This window comes from Zerene cesonia, chromosome 17 (assembly GCF_012273895.1).
Source record: "Zerene cesonia ecotype Mississippi chromosome 17, Zerene_cesonia_1.1, whole genome shotgun sequence".
NCBI lineage: Eukaryota > Metazoa > Arthropoda > Insecta > Lepidoptera > Pieridae > Zerene > Zerene cesonia.
Genome location: NC_052118.1, coordinates 3373634 through 3392311, shown reverse-complemented (window position 1 = coordinate 3392311; position 18678 = coordinate 3373634). Strand labels below are relative to the sequence as shown.

The 18678-nt window shown below is 32.0% G+C and overlaps 1 protein-coding gene across 5 annotated transcripts in view; it reads right to left on the bottom strand.

The window, feature by feature from the left end:
- The window catches only part of LOC119833600, an 80479-nt gene that overhangs the window by 18516 nt on the left and 43285 nt on the right, over positions 1 to 18678 (bottom strand). For 3 of the 5 annotated variants that reach the window (XM_038357674.1, XM_038357678.1, XM_038357676.1), the window contains exons 3-4: positions 17837 to 17889; positions 5452 to 5477 (exon numbers count right to left, since the gene is read on the bottom strand). The gene's annotated coding sequence lies outside the window, so the exon portion shown is untranslated. The remainder of the gene's footprint in view (positions 1 to 5451; positions 5478 to 17836; positions 17890 to 18678) is intronic. The other 2 variants (XM_038357675.1, XM_038357677.1) reach the window with 1 other exon arrangement.

The window sequence follows — 18678 nt, the reverse complement described above, 5'->3', positions numbered from 1 at the left end:
TTTGAAAGTAATACAATGTATATTTACAGCTTGAATTCTTGGCCAAGCTTTTCACTTGTAACATCATAAAGTGCTTCATAAATTATTATTATACACCATGATAAGAGATATTTCTTTCGTAAAATTGAATGTAGCATGCCTCGGGGAGTAGTCACGAAAGTCTTATCACAGCCGGAATTACAATGTCAAGTATGCTAAATAAATTATTTATGAAATTCTAAATTGTTACCTACATTTAAATGTACATTAATTTTCAACTTTTCTTGTTGTTTTCTTTTGTTACTGGAGTTCCAATTATTATAGACTTTATTTAGCTACGTGCAAGAACGTACTTTGTGTGTATTTTTTATTCAGTCTAGATTATATCACAATTCTTAAATTTGATTGATTGAAATAAATTTCGAGCAATGTAGTTCAATGGTAAATAACACAAGCAAATACTGAGTGAACATGATATATAAGTTTTCGTATAGCATTCTATATAATTTAGACAGTGTCGTGATATCCCCGACACAGAGATAGACAGAAAGGTCATCCTTGTTCAATTACGTGGAACATAAAATAACAATGCCGTTCACTCACGTCTTAAAATTTAACGTGTCAAAATATATATTAGTTTTTGACGGGTGATCTCCTTATATTGCCGTCAAATATTAAATGACTGGTGATTAGTTGTTCATTATATGTTCATGATTCTCTAAATCCAGCGATAGTTCAATTCGTTATTCTACTTTTTTATATTTATTGGGGCAAACGAATGATGACGCCTTTGTTCAAAAGCTCTGATAAAACCGTATTTCGATATTTTTCTGAATAATTTATAAGTCAACTTGTTTATTTACTTTAAATATATGAACGCCTCTTAAAGCTTTATAATCTTTTGTTTACACGAAACATAATAGTTTGACTCATAATCGTAAACCTTGGCAATTTTTATCAATAAGTCAAGGCGTTATTCTATTGTCTTTTATAAGGTGTTAAGATGGATATAAATACGCCGTCTTCATTTACTCGTAGCCGTGATCGATCATTTTAGCTTAATTGGTATATGAATGCCATAACAAAGTGTAGGTTAGCGTGGGCTTGCGCGTTCATTATTCTATGAGGTCAAAAGTCAGCCACGATACGTGACGAATGTTTATTTGTTGCTAGCTTCATGCCATCGGCTTCGTTTGCGTACTCGCGTTGAGTACTACTCAATTAATCACTTAATTACTATTAACTACGTAAATTTAACTTTCACCGTCTTTGGGTTGATTAAAAAATCCAGTCCATATTACAGTGGACAGGTATTCATTTGTATTCCTATATTTTAATTGTAATTCTAAATCGCTCGTTATTATAAGTATTTTGCAAAGAAAATGTTATGTTTTTATACTGACAATTTATTGTTCTTTTATTTTCTTTTTTTACTGGTGTTAATGTGAAGAATAAATAAATAAATTTTACCACCTACTGCATGCTCGATATTTATTAGTAATTGTCAGTTTTGAATATCTTGCTTAAGTATATAATCGTCGAGTGTATTTTTGCATATATTGTTCGGGTTCTACGATTTCAAAGCCTACGATTACGAAGGGGAGGAGATCAATTAAGATTTTCCAGGAAATATAATTATGAGAAATACAGCCTATAAGCTTACTTAAAGTTGGCATATTGAAAACTGGCTTTCCGCCCGCGTAGTGAAGGGGATAGCCATACCGACATGTTTTACCCGTTTATTTTTCGATCCCATGAGAGTTCTGAAATTAAAGTTATTCTATGTCGTTTCTCGGGCTCAAACGATCTTTATACAATTGGATCAGTGATTTAGGCGCGAAGAAAGACACACAAAGTTACTTTCGCTTTTCTAATATTAGTAGGGTTATATTTACAATGGCTTTGATGGTCTTGTTTTTAGATAATTCATCGTTATGAAAATTTCCAATCAGATCTCACACGAATAAACACAGTTAATTGTCATTTTCTCAGTCCCAATGAAGGTCTATTGAAATCAACATAAGAGTTTCTTTTGATGAGGTGAAGGATGAAAAGACAAAAGAATAATTGGACTTTATGCTATTTAATCAGTACGGAAGCGTAATAGATTTTTTCATCCGTGGAAATAATGATTTAAAAGAAACAGTTTTTGTTTGATAAAAGTATGTCCTAGAGTCAAGGCAATGAATTGGTTTTTAAGTTTCAGATATTGGTTTCAAATTAAGAGCAAGTTTGAATTTCAATTAAAGTTTTTCAAAATGATTTATTGAACAGGCGTTTACGTTAATTTGTATCAATTTCAATGAATAATTTAAAATTATTCATTTAAAACGTAATTAAACGTATCGTTGTGAGGTACATTGTGTATCTAATGTTATTACAGACCTTTAGTAAGAAGTCATTTTTCTAAGAAAATGGTAGAAGTTTCTAGTATATTAGTAACATAAAATATATGACCGTGTTTCTCATACTAAGAGAGCTCGTTTCGTCACAGGTACCGAGAAATATCCACTAGAACTAGTTTCATTATACTTTTTCTTTTTATTGCTTTGTTTACTCTGTATTACTTCGGGAGATTAGATACTAGTGATTTATTGTAATCTATTTGGTTCTATTGAACTGTGAATACGATATAAAGATAGAAATACTAAAGTTTGGTCATACTGTTTCAGTAAATAAATCCTTGCTGCGATTCATTTACAGAAATGGTAATTTTCGGATGCTACGAACATATTTCATTAGTGATTATTTGAGAACATGTACAGAATAAAAGAATTTGAATATCTGATAAAAAAATGCAACAAAACCATGTATTAATAAAGTATGATTTGGATTTAATTTTTTACATAATCAGATTAACTACACGATTAGGAAACGTTGTGTGTGCGTTACTATAAGCGAGAAGCGACCACCACAGAAGACCGGCGTGAAATACCATACTGCTGTGTTTCGTTCGCCATTCTTGACTTATTGCTAGTGTTACAAGCACGACTTTCCTTTCTATTGTATGTATAGATAAGTCATTAATTGAAATATAGGTCATATTTAAATCATAATTTCATTAATATATTTAAATGTAAAATATATGTACAGTATATACTTATATGACGTGTTTTTATTTTATTTTATATAAACACAACTTGTTTATATAACAATTAGTTATATAACAAACAATATCTTCAAGAAAAAACGCAAATGTAGAAAATAAAATACATAAGAAAAATAAGTCGGAATTGACACAATTTTCACATTTCTTTTGCGTTAATCGTTTATGACGATGTAGGAAGCAAAAAGTGTGGGACGTAACAGTATCGGTGAATGCTATTCGAGATGCAGGAAGAGTTATTGCATGCCATCCAGCGCCGACCTTCTTCCCCTGCTCGCTTATACTGGTACTTTATCCAAATTTCCATACCATTTTTATCCAAATATTATTTGATTTTCAATATATCGCATATTAAATTATCAGGATACGAATAAAGATTTTAACGCCATTTATATTTGAAACGAATTAAAGCTATTTCAAAATTGATGTTCGTAAAATATAATCATCGACTCACACAATATACGAAGCGGAAAGCGGCTCATATGAATAGATTCTACGATATTTGCAATAATGCTGTCATCCTTTCATGAATTATTTATTTCAATATAATTATGTAGGAGCTGTCGAAGTGTAATTACAGAGGTATTCGAAGAGATTTTCTTATTGGTACGGAAAACATGTAAATGAAAGGATCAATATAAAGGTTCTAAGACGACTTGCGACAATTGCGCCGTTATTATATTTCACAACAAAATGGAATTTATAAATATTTGTAGGTAATAAGTAATTTACCATTCATTTTTCTATAATACATATGCGATTCGTAGGTACATTGAATAGCAATCGTATAGCAGTGAAACGGTAGACACGTTGTTTATAATTATAGTTTTTTTTTATTCAATATATTTAGTACACTTCATATACTGCTTTTACTAATATTTAATGCCCTGTGACTCTTATTCGTTTATTTACCCTCAGACCTTTGTTTCATGTTGGCCTTACCTTCTGTCGTGATACTAAATTGAAACATTGATTAATTATTGATAAAGTAAATGTCAATATTGAGTACCAGTCTCCATCCCTGAAGAAATTAAAGTAAATTGATATAAACGGAATTGAAGAAATTTGAAACGAACATTGCTATTTGAAACGTGAAAAGAACATGTTTGACTAAAATAATACGTTAATTTCGTAAATATTTCTTCAGGGCACCTGTTTAAATATTACAGTCACGTAATGTAATAATTTATAAGGCCATCAAAAACATTTTTATATTAAAGAGTTCAATCCGACTATTTCATAGAGTTTCCTGGTTAGATTAACCTAATATTAAAAATTCAAATAACGTTCAAACAATATATCGTAACTCTAACCACAATACTAGCATGCTTTGCGGGAGTTAAAAGTTGAAATAAGAGCGCCCAGTAACAATATTTCGGGCCTCGTTTGCATCTAAATAGTTCCTTCTAAAATGCGAGGTGAAACTAAAACATACGTTTAGTGTGGTGCCTTAATTCATCGTCACGCGTGCTTCAGACGCGCCATCATTATTCGTAGACATGAAGCTCTGAAGAGCTCTTGTGTACATAATATACGTCCAATTTAAAGTTCAAAACGAAAAAGTTTGTGGGATTAAATAACTAGTAATGGTATTAGAACTTTTATAACCCATAGACTTACTGCACAAGTTTGAACGATGTTCAATGGAAGTACTTTTAAATTGGACTTAATGATATTCCATGTAATCAAAAGTGATTAAAACAATAACTATGTGAGAGGTGAAGGTACAATCGGACACAAATCCTACTAATGTGTTTGTTGCTCTTTCACGCAAAAAACTACTGAACCGATAACAATGAAATTTGGTACGTAGACAGCTGGACAACAATAATAACATAAAGGCTACTTTTTATCCCGATATTCCTACGGGATACGGACTTCTGCGGGTGAAACCGCGGGGCGCAGCTAGTGGAATATAAAACTAAATTAGCATTAATTTTACAAATGATGAAAATCAAAGCGATCCCTATTTGGGATTAATCGTTGCGCTCACACCTTGAAGGCCGTTTCTCAGTTTTCGCTCTGTTTGAGCTTAATTGATGGTCAATGATGTTAAAATACAGAGGTATAAGAGCAGATTATCGGATCAATTCTCAATGATTAGTTACTTTAATATATCAGTTAGATGTGTGTGTTTATTTTGTATGATATTGAGGAATATCGTATATTATGTAGATTAATTGAAGAGATATGTTTCTTGAAGGTGAATTACAGAATTTCCTTAGATAATTATACTATGGATCAATTTTTTGTTTCTAATATCTTGATGTCAAATTTTTAACCTTTAAAGATTTGAAGAATTGTAGTGTAGACATCGACCTCGTCATTGACGAAATAACAATGTACCTACTTCAATTGTTACTTACTTTTCTGATGACAGCGATTTAAATACCTGAAATTAATAAAATACCTTAATATTAAAAATATAGTCCATAAACACATAATGTAAGTATTCGAATTCAATTGTCGACATCAGTTTATTATTTAACTTAGCTCTTATAATGGAATATTAATTAGATAAAATTAAATGGATAAAATTAAAAAAAGAAACATACATCACTAGCTATAGTTCTTTTTACTAAGCGAACAATTTGATAATCTATAGGTGAGCTTTCACCCATAATGAATAATTTACTCGAATTCGTTTATTTATTCAGCAGACAACAGACAACAGACAACACTGTTCTATAATGCAATTGCGTCACGCATTTTGACTCCCGTCAACGCAGTTCATTTGGCGGTCATTATTCCGCAGCACGTCGCCCGTCGAGGCCTGTCACTCTGCGAGACATCACCGTGACTTGCTACGCATATAGCACATTCCCTAAACATCGGCCGATTCGTTTACTGTACGCTTAGAATTCCATTTGAATGCGCAAATTTTAACCACAAAACCTTTAGAATCGGTTTGGGGCGAATAAGTTCTCTTAATAAATCAATGGTGGTATAGACAACGTAGAATTAAGCGTTTAGAAAACTGTATTAAACACATTCCATATATAATTTAACAAACGATATATTACAATAATACTACAACAAAAGATTTATAAAAGAAGGTACGAAATTCATCCATTATATTTTAAATTCATATCCCAATAATTATTGCTGAAAAGGAAATACGGTAGCCGTGAAAGGTACCCAAGTTTTCAAAAGCCTTCACTTAGAGCTCCATTAGGAAGCCTGAATAGTTTATAAGTTAGTGATAGCTTTTGTTTTTAGTGAAAACTTTGCTATTTTCAAATAAGACCGTTACATTGAGTGAAGTCTTCATTTGTTTTTTTGTTTAAAATACTGAATATATTAAAATCAATTCAGAAAATTGTGTAAACTTAATATTGTGAAATTAATAACTTTTAAGGCCGGTTACCTACTGCTTGCTGATAATGTTTTGAAGTAATTTGTCATACGTTATTTGTTATTGATAAATTAAACAGAACATGTCATGAAGGTGTGAAATCAGTTGTTAATATATAAATTCATTATTTATTAGCAAATTAAATCACAGTCCCTTAATCATAGCTTGTCATTATTTCTATATTTCGCCGCGGCGTCCCCATTCAATGAATGCTTATAAAGTGTTCTTGAATGGTGTTTTGATTGTGTTTTCCAAGAGTATGCATTATCGTTATATATTCGACACGCGTTGTTACAATAAAGCAGGATTCACAAGGATTGTATAATAACTGCCTTCGCCGCCTTTTATGGCAAATGTTGCATACATATATATGTGAAATGTATGTAAAACTCCCAATTTTTGTACATACAATATACCAACATATTTTCAGTACAGTTGGTTACATAAAGTAGTGCATCTCATCTATTATAACAATCTAAAAATGTACAGCTGGTGTACTTCAGTATCAATCTTGATTAGATCTGTCCGAGTGAAAAGGCATCGGACTAAAATGTTAAAAAATTCTTCCTCAAATGGACTCTATTTCAGTTTAAAGTAAAATAAATTTCTCATTTCCGTAATTTGATATACGTAATTGGATGTTTCAGACTGAACATTTTTACAATGTCTGGTTATTTTCGATGAAAATATAAGATTACGAGATTTAAGTGTTGTTTTATGTAATCATATTAAGTTTATACTGTATTACACAAGAAGATCGTTGGTTATTTCGTTACAAACAAAAATGTAATAAACCTGTTAGGTGACAAAGGATGGAAGAACATAAAGTTTTATTGGTCTGTTTACTTGAGCTTCTTGAATAAGTTGAATATAAATGGCAAAAACTAACCCTAGCCGGTTGAATAGTGGAGTCATCAATATAATGTATATTCCTCACGGCTGTCGGTTTTCAAGTATCAAATTTATTTTTATGTATATTTTTATTGTTTGTGGTGAGGATTGTGTCCCTAGGGGCCGACTGAAAGAATAACGTGCGCTTTGGTAGAACCTTTTTACAAATAGCGATAAAACAATTTGTTTTCTCAACGGTAGGTGAAGCACGATAATTGCGAAATTTACTTATCTTTTACTTTTATTTATAAGCTTGAATATTTTATCTGAAGAGCACAAACATTACAATTTCGCTTATTGTAATATATAAAAAAATATTTTTACTAATTTACTTATATGTTATTATGTTAACAGTATGTATGTATTCAGTATCGGTAGTGAACCTATGAAAGCTCTTGATTGTGCAATTTAATTAAGTTAATCCTATCCATAATTACACGGAGCCAATTTTCGATATCCCTCCTGTTAACTATGATCGTTGGTTTAACAGAAATTGGTAATTTACGCATCGCGTTAGTCATAAATCCGTAACTATCGCTCACGAATTATCCGCGTTCAATTAATTTAATTTAGATATTCTATCTATTCTAGTAAATGTAAAAGTTAATATTCGTCTGTTGATCGGTTACATTTTTAAATATATTTAATTAGAATTAATACTAGTAAGAATTTGACTGGAGAATGCAAACTAAAAGAGTCCTTGGATAAGGATAAAGGTATGATATAAGTAAGAACTTTAGTAATGTAAGAATCATATTGGAGACGTTCGTCGAGGTGTTTCGCGTGTGTAACGCTGTCTTTTGAGGCCGAAATAAATGTATTATTTATTGTTTCTATTTATTAATACTACCTAATTCATCATATGTGTATTTAAACTATAGATATGTATAAAATAACGACAAGACAGTGAAGTCTTATTTATATTGTTTTTAGAATGAAATGAAGATGTAGCAAGCTAGAAGCTATGGAAAATCGGTGCAACGTGAATGGCAACATTCAAATATCGTTACCGAATATGACGGCGGCAAACAGCGCCAAATGTTATGAAGATGAAAACCGGGGACACTTGTGTCGAAACTTCAATAACAAATTGCATTGTGCCGCGACGCAGCCGATATTCCTATGAAATTGGATTGCGCTATCTAATAATTCCGATCGTGATTTCATTGATGATGTTCGTGACAGGTTTGCCGCGTTGATGATCACTTCGCCAACTTTTCTCGTTGAGGAAACAGAGCTAAGCGTCGTCCATTGTTGACTATCGATTGATTGAAAATTGTTTGTTGCAATGTGTAGAAATATATACGATGTTGTCATTTTAGTGTTGAAACAAATGCGCTTTGCAAATTGCTCAATGAATTATTATGTACGGAGGTACGTATATTATATGAGATGAATATTTGAAATAATAAATTGATCAAATATATTATGATTATGTACATATAACGTTTATTTTGTTTATATAAAATAGTACCAATAGGTTTTATATTTTAGTCGGGATCTGTTGATATTAAACCGTTTATATAAATAAAAAATTATACGTATCAATAGATTCACAAATCGCCGAATTCATCAAATAAAATATATGATCAAAATAGTCATGCACAAAAACAAAACAAGAATGATATGGCTTAGATTTTTAAATAACATCGCTTTAGTCGAATTTAGCTAGATAAATTTATTTATACGGCATGATAAAGTTCGCTTTAAATATAACGCATGGATATTATATATTTTGAAATTACTGTTTCGCTGTAGATACAATCATTTCACGTCTTGAATCGTAGGTGAAATAATTTTTGGAGGGCTATTGAATTTAAGTGATGGTTATTGGTACGTTGAGACAATTCCTTTGAAGTATTCGTACTGGATACATACTACTATAATATACATATTATTATTTTCAGTTACATATTATAGTTCTGTTTAATTTTACGTTTGTGATGTTTTGCCAATAAATAGCGGGCACATGCCTATTTTGGTACGAATTAAGTCACGTACTCTGCGGGATAATTACTGTGTAAATAAAATGGACTTGTAGTAGGTATATAATGACATTACGAAGGATGAGTCACTACGTAGAAACCCATATCCTTATTTTACTACACTTACTTACATTATGATCTAAAAGCTTTCGTAATGCTCGAAACATAAAAAAAATATTCATTATTTATCGACATCATACAACATATATTTTGAACACTATTAATTTTCAAAGGACGATCTTAAAAACGAAGGAGGTTGTCAATTCGACTGATATATTTATGGTATTGTTACCCGATAATTCCATAACAGCGATGACGTAATTCTTTGTGTTGATAGGAAAGTCAATTGGTCTCATTTAAAAATTTACAGTACTACTGCTACTACTCCCAAGGCACATCGGTGATCTTTGCAAAAGATAATTCTATCATAAATACTAATCTGAGTATACTTTAACGTGATATTATAATATTCATAATACACAAACATTTTATGATAACAACTGTTACGTAACTAATTACAACATCGTTATTTAAAGAAGCATTGTTCGGAAGATACATATTCATAAGGATTTATTTAAAAGCGTCCCAAATGCACGCCACCTCCAACCATGAATAAAATTAGCGTTCGTTAGAGAGACCACAATGAGTTATTACGGATATTATAACTACGTTAGTGTACTTTTTTGGCATATATTTAACGTTAGTTGTATTATTATGGGTGTAGAATTATCTTTTATAGCTAAATTACTGGTGTGCAGAATGTGGGAGCCATGTTTATAAAATATCAATATAAAATAAATTGTGGTAAATAGTATACTGGCGTAAGTTTTAGACTATAGAGCACATATAGATCGTGTACCTACCTATTCAATGATTAAAGAATTTTTGAAATCGGTCCAGTAGTTTCGGAGTTTTTATTTTTTATTTTTTATGTGATAGTTGTCATAGGAGCTGCTGGGACGCGTGATGGTAAGCAACAAGCACATAAATATTCGCAGAGGCTATAGGCATATAATGATATATATCTTTACTGGATAAGAGATAAGGATTAATGGAACGAATAAAGGAAAGGACTGGGTAGGGTAAGGAAAAGGATACGGGACTCCAGCTCCCCTACTCTCCAAACGAATCATAGTAGCATACCACTATTTTATGTCGATCTTCTTTAGAGTTGGGTACCTTCCGCGCTACCCAAATCGTACCAAAAAGTGCTCTGAACAAATAAACAAACTGTTCGATTTATATTATTATTAATGAATTTAGATTACCCCTATCAGACCTTTTGAATATATGGATATTAATTATAAAATCAATGATTTTTAATGGAAATGATTTAAAAATAGAATTAAAATAACCTCAAAATTTTTAATTTTTTATGTCATGTTTGAGTCTGTGATTTAGCAAGTACATGTGGTTGACCTTGTTTATTTTGGTCTCATGCGCAAATTTGTATTCCGTTGTTGTTTGTATTATAACTATTGAATAAAAAATAATAAGAAAAATGAATGTGTTTATTGCGGAAATGACTAATAGTGTCAAAAAGGGTAAAGTGGGTAATGATGTAGATCCTGCAGTATAATAAATGCAAGTTTGTAAGGATATCTGTGTGTTTCTTACTCTTTCACGCAAAAACTACTGAACCGATTGCAATGAAATTTGGTACGTAGACAGCTGGACAACTGGAATTACATAAAGGCAACTATATATCCCAATATTCCTACGGGATATGGACTTACGCGGGTGAAACCGAGGGGCGCAGCTAGTATTTAATAATTCAATTATTGAAATCGATGTCCTTCAAAGAGGAGGTTACAATTATTATTTGTCGTGAATAAGAGGGGTGAGGTGTTTTAAAAGACTATTATACTATTTAACATGAAAGATATACAATATAAGTTGATTAACGCAGTCATGTGTATTCATTGCGGATTAAATTTTAAATGTATTTTTCAAGTATTTAATGTTGAAATGACAACAATTGACAAATATAATTTTTCAACTGTCACGGCGAATTGCTGTTGGCAATTTTAGTATCTATACGAATTAGTATATTGTACCATTGTACAGAGTTTTGATTACGGTATGGATATCGCATATTAATATGTTTTGTTTGATACGAACCGAGTAATTTGCTTCTGGTTACAAATGACGATTCAAAAAAGTATTCAGTTTTGTCAATATAACTGTATTTTATGCTTTAAGTCACGGGATATGAGGTTCACACGACATATGATATATTTCAACACTTTTATAGCTTATTATTTAATTTGAAATCACGAGAAACTATGTGAATATAAAACATAATGCTCTGACCGTTATGATTCATAAACTAAAGTTATTAAAATTTTCACTTTTTAGTGAAATGTGAAATGTGAAATTAGAAAACTAAAATAATTGTAATAAGTAGTATGAAGATGCACATACGTGTGAGATAAAAATGAAAAATAAACGACATTAATACTTTGTAGTCCATTGTTTACAAAAGCGAAGTGACCGGTGGATGTTTATAAATGCGTAGGTCAGACATTACGATTACTATTGAATTATAAAATAACCATATAAAAAAAATCATATGACGTCAAAGTATTTGCAGTGACAATTCAAACTGGCTAAAGCTTGGTTAGCTAATTATTATTGTCACGTGGGAAGCTCCCACGGCAAATGGCCTAGTGTGGCCCAATCAAGTGTACTTCATAGCGATAAGGCACTCGTGGTTGCGTATTGCAAATAAGTGCAATAAACAGCATTGTTTCTTTTTCCAGCTAATCCATTTTATATCTGTATACTGTGGTAAGCGCAATGACAAAATATACTTAATGGAGTCTATCTCGTGGATAAATATAGCATCGTCATTGTGGTTCTAGTGAGAATTTAAAAAAGTGCTTTATATCGGTTAGGCACGTTCGGTTTTTAATATAATTAAGGAAATGTAAGGAATGTGAGTTACAAAATTAAAAGAGATTACTTCAAAAGCCAGTTAGTTTTGCCAAATTAATTTTAGAATGTTAGTAAAACTCAACTAAACGGAAGTGTATTTCCTGAACCTCGAAATACTAGGCTACGTTATACTCTGTTAAAAAAAACATTTTAATATAACCAAACATATGCATTAAATTGTGTTATAATGACAGAGGTGTACGCAATGACGTGCAGTGGAATTACGGAACACAATGTATAAGATCTGATCATACGCAGCCACGCTCTCTTTGATTTATCGAAACGTACAATCTAATTACAAATTATAAGGTCCTCTTTACATCACGTAATTGGCTTAGCAGGGCTGTGGAAAAATAGAAATCCGTTCTCAAGGCGAGCTCACTTTTACACTCTGTGCGCACAGATTTACGCACGATTATAGCTAATTAATTCGTTTATGAGTCTAATTTACTCAAACATTGCTTAGTAATTATAAGTGGAGTGGAATTACAGCGCATGAATCTTGTATAAGTGGCAAATAATAAGCTGGCTTTTTGATAAATAATTATACAAACGAAACTTCCGTTGTAGTGATCAAATTATGAATATTAGGTATTTTTTTGCTGTAAGTTAAATTGGTTTTGTGTAGAAAGTACGCAAATTTGTACTTACGTAGTAAGTATCTCGAAGTTAGAACACTTATTTGTCAATTTACTCACTATCATGGTAAAATTTAATAAAATTATTAAAAACATTGTCACATTGACGCGTACTTATGCAATGTTTTGGTTATTACCAAGACAATCGAGAACAACAATATTATTGTGAAACTAGAGAACATATTTTAAGGCATAGTGTGTCAATGCTTACTAGCGGAATACGCTCTTGTAGTTAACTTGTTTACCTCGTTATGTAATGTAATGTGAATATACCTGTGTAAACGTAAACAAACAAGACAGTAAAATGTAAAAACAATTTATTATACAAGTTCAAGACGAATAGCCTCCTTACGGTCAGAACTAGTGACTAGTGATTATTTATAACACAGATCAAGGCAAGGATAAACCAAGGTTAGAAAAAGCTGAGATGATTATTCTATCTTGAAAGGCTAGATGGTATATATGAATAAAATAAAGATTAATTTTCCAAAGGAAGTGCTTGTAGAGTAAGGATATTTTATAAGGACCAGCTTAGTACGTTCAGGTTTAAAACATTAAAACAACACTGGTTTCATGAAATAGTTTAATTATATAGTGACAAATTATTTTAGACTTAAGATTTGATTGTTATCAGTGTTACAGGCAGAATGTGGGTAGTATAATATAAGGTTTACCTGTTTTATCTTATCTAATCTTATAGCAAAGCTGGCTTCAGATACAATAATAATCGGTGGCAGGGTTTGTCTATCGTCTTAGACAACTAATTGTTTAATGCTGCTGCAATATTTCCTTTGAAGTGTAATGAATGACGATACAAACGATTATTTGGATCGATCAAGTTTCGAAAAAAGGGTAGAAAGGGTTGAAAGAGGGGATGAAAGTTCGTTATTGTCAAACCGATTTTGATGAAACTTGGTATGAAGATGGAGCTAAACGTGGGAAAGAACAAACCATACTTTTTAATACGAAGAAAATACTCCTTACCACGTCGCGCGATATAAGCGAATTCTAGGCGTGCGAAGTCGCGGGCGAAAAACTAGTATTTTATATTTCATTTAAACACTTCTACGAATCCGAGAAACACAAACGATAATTGGCTTTTTCAAAGTTTTTCAATTACACGTCAATTTATGAAATAGATATTTGATATAAAATTATAGTTTAAATCTATTATTTATTGCAAAATAAAACGTCCTTAATCGACATTATTATCTTCAAATTGCATCGTGCAGTTTCAATATATATTATAATTATTTCCTATCGAAACTTAGCAAATACAGTACGATACAATAACTTTGTAATTTACGTGCTTCGAATACTTTACATGACACTTGCAGATAACGAGGAGCTTGAATCTCTGTCTAACTTTGAACTACGGCGCACTGGGAAATCTTCTGAATCATGAGTTATATGCATCTGGCTGCTGGCAGGAACGAGTGCGATCAACATTATTAGTTCTGTACGGGGACCGAGATCTCCAGTGATATATATAAGTTAAAGGCAGACAGTATATTTACGTACATACTAGATTTTGGCTAATAGTTGATGGTTGCAAAGTAATGTTCTGCCTGACAGTTTTTCATAATGACGGAAAAGTGACGTTAGCGTGAACGGAATTTAAAAAATGTTTTCAAATAAGATAAATTGTAGCAAGAGGGGAATATTTATAAGAAACAATTATTCGAATATAAAATGGTTCAAAGTTAAACATTTTTTTTTATACAAAAGTAAATCAATTTTTCGTTATAAAATTTTGAAAAGTAAACTTAAAATTAGTTTGGAACATATTTGTATTAAATATAAAGTTTATAAGTTACATGTTTTAGGTTTCAATCAGGACGACGGATTAAAATACGTCATACACAATAGCATTTCGTCCGTCTGTTTTGACTTTGTGATCCTTTGATTAGATGACTCGGAGCCGTCCCTAGCATTTGTTAGAGTTGCGGTGTCGCATCTTGTGCAGCATTTGTAGCCGTAGTTCACAACTTTGTTGGCTTTTACTTCGCTGTTTTCCGTCTTATACGATCGTGCTATACAAATAATTCTAGCAGGAATTGTTATATTGACAACTCAGCGTTTATTACATGCCAGTCAGATGCACCGAGGAATATGTTTTATTATTTTTGGTTTGAAGTGGTTTTTTTTCTTGTATTCATAAATACTGTTCTGACCTGATGTTTTGACCAAATAAGAAAATTATTCTTTCCCCATATACTAAACAGGAAATTTTAACACTAAATTTATCAATTACAGCACCGTGTCGTCACCCTGCTACAATAATAATTAAAAATTTATTAAATTTATTCCCGCCATAAAGTTCGGTTGAGCATCTTCGACAGCCGTTACAAATATAATTAATGGAATGCTGTAAAACGTCTTTTACATGTGACGACGATATTAATTGCTTGTGATGTTTGAAGAGCGGCTTAATTATAAGATATTATGTGGGTGGTGTTGTTTGGCACGATATCGACGTGAGTACGTATTAAAATGTAGCTTGTCTTAGAAAAAACGAAAGAGCCAGTATCTGACGAACAATATTTGTAAGCCGAGTTACAATTACTTTGTGGGATAAAATAATGTTCGTCGATGAAAGCAAAAAATATTAATTTAAATATTATATTAAAAATTTTGAACGTTATATTACGTAGAAAATATACTAGAAAAACCTCTAAGGATAAATTATCCCTCAGAACGTTCACGACTACCAAGAACTTTCACTCCAACTTTGGATTTTCCTTTGCGCTATCTGATACCGTTCTATTATCTGTAACAGCTGTAAGCAAAAATGTGAAACTTTAAAGAGTGCAGAAAGTCACAAATACGTTGATTAATTAAGCCGGCAAAATCGAAGTTCATAAACTTATTATCACGAGCGGTAACAGTCAGCCTCTGGGTGTCACGCCAGCGTTGAATAATGACGGCGGGTGACATTTAATTTCGGATACAAAAGGCTCTTTATGCTGTTTACCCTAATCCATTTATCCTCGAACTCCGGATAATATTGACGGGGGCCTTTAAACTTTCCGATACTTAATTATATTAACAGAACTCTTCAGCTATTGTTTGGAAATTGTACAAACGCTCGATGGCCCTTGATATATTGATATTGGAAATGAAATAGTTCTGAATTTCGGTGATGTATTGCCTTTATTTCTATCTTAATTTTCTATTGTTTCTATTTTGGGCTTCATTTTCTGATGTTTCTATTTCAGGCGATGCTATTATTATAATACAGGCATATAGTGCATTGCCGCAATAACCGTGAAAGTTTATTGTAACATTTTGTTTAAGGTATCTGGAATTTACGTGGAGTTAGCACCGAAATCCTTTGTCTGCAAATTATCACAATAAATATAGAGAAAGTTAATATGAAGCTCTTTTCATGCATGTGGCAAAGAAATTCCTGTTTTAAATAAAACATTGATACCCAATCTTTTTGTTTTAAAATGGACGTAATTTTTTATTTTTGCCACAATATGAAATCTAGTAAAATTGTTAAATTACGCCAAACTGAATTGCAAGAAAACCTTACGTCTATGATAAATAACAAGACAAAATTCCCCCATCAAAAATTGATACAGTCGATACATTTTATTAGACGCTAAGTCCTTCACGAACACCTGAGTCATGACAGTACAATCCAATTATACAATTAATAAGCGCGAAGGCGTTAATATTATCTGTATCTAGCATCTAGAAATTGTATTCGATATATTAAATTGTATTTTCAATCGCATGACATATTACATTATTCATAGACAATTATAATCTCGAAGTCAAAAGTTAAAGTCGAAAAATTAGGTATAAGTTTGTTTATATAATGTAAAATAAATTATGTTATCAATTAAAGGATAAATGTATGAAATTTATTTTTAATTATAAAACGATACTGTATCGCTATTTTAATAAAATGATACGTAAAACCCATAATCCGCAAAATCCCATTGGGACTAATAAACATTAACATACTTATTACAACGCCTCATTAAGTAGTAAGTTAAACCGTGAATGCATTTTTAATCAATATTAAACGTTTAATTAAAGTTGGTCAGTGGGCTTTTACATTGAAAGAGATTATAGTTGCCGGCGTATGCAGTAATTGCTTTTATATATCACAACCGCAGTAATGCCTTTACTGATTCGCTACCATCTCTGCAATAAAGTTAAATATTTGTATGGAAATAAAGGAACTTGAACATTGTATTTGAGTATGATTGTAAAAGTTCAAAGATTTTTTGTGCATGTTTATTTATATTCTTCAGTATCGATTTTTTGTACAGAAATAAGAAACAAAGATTTTATAAATAATGAACAATGGTACAATAACAACAACGGCCACTGCAAGCAAGCTTCATTACTACTTTTGTATGGGGTAGTCGAGCAGGCTTCAGCTCGAATTGGGCCAGCTCGTACCGGGGAAGTACCACACCCCCGCAAGAAGACCGGCGTGAAATAGCATATTGCTGCGTTTCATTCGGTGAGTGGGGCAGCTGGAGGCCCATATCCTCTTCCTTACCCTTCCCAATCCTTTCCTTTATTGCTCTCTTCAATCCTTTCCTAATTCCGTTCCAGTTTGCAGTCGGCAATCCATTAGAAGAGGCGTAAGGTCTGCATTCGACCTTACACCTGTCCAAATATTCATGGGCGGTGGTAGCGCTTACCATCAGGCGACCCACCAGCTCCATTGCCGACTATGCCGACATAAAAAAGTAAGCTACATATTTTACTTGCAGTGGCAGTTGTTTGTTAATAATTGATTATTATTAAATAAGAAGTTAATAAATAAATCTAGACATATTTTTGGAAAAAAGCCAAGCCAAAGGTATTGGTAAAGCGAGCTTATTAACTCCTTCACAGTTTTATATCATTAAAATTGTATATTTAAGAAAGCAGCTTTCCTAAGTACTATTTTGAACTAAAATAAAAAGGCATAACTTACGTTTCTGAGTGGTACTCTTGCTCTTGAAGACGGCTCTCACGAACTTAGACGGTCTGTAAAAACAAAAATTCTTTTTGAATAAAATTGCTGATAGAAAAATTATTTATTCACTGAGCAAATGTACTTTACTAAATTAATGTTTTGATTTATGATGTTACATTTGTGAGCTACGGTTGAGAATTTTTTAATGATTTTTTTTTCATATTTATGACTAAAGTCTCCGCTAAAGGGAATACTGAATAAGGTCCAAGGACGGAAGATACTTTTATTAGGGAACATTACCCTTTGATGGTAACTCCCTCCAACGTCAATTTAACTGTTTCCGGTACATATACAAAAATATAGTCGTTAAGGGTTTGAAACCTAAAAAATAAAAAAAAAATTGAAATGAAGGAATTCAAGGTAAGTTCTGTTAAAACTTTCCTTCATAATTTGATTGAACTCAACATTGATCCTTAAAAACATCTGAAAAAAAATAAACACGATATTTTCAACTTCCCATCATTGGAAACGTCTTTCTCTATGACGTATTTGTTTTATTCGATTACATTCATTGACATTACACTCGGCAGATCCGGCCCGGTAAGTCCGCGAGGGCTGAATCGATGTTGTCACAACTCACAACGACGAATAATTCATGAGCCGCGAGAGGGCGGCTACGAGGTGTTCGATGTTTTGTAATAGCTACAAGCTTGTACGAATCGATCCATTGTACTATTATTATGCAAAACTCGCTGACGCGCAAAATACTGGCGAGCGCGCATTGCTCTTAAAGGTTGGCGAAATGTAGGACAGTGCAAGTGTTCAAGGTTGGATCGCGAAATGGGAAAAATAATGCCATT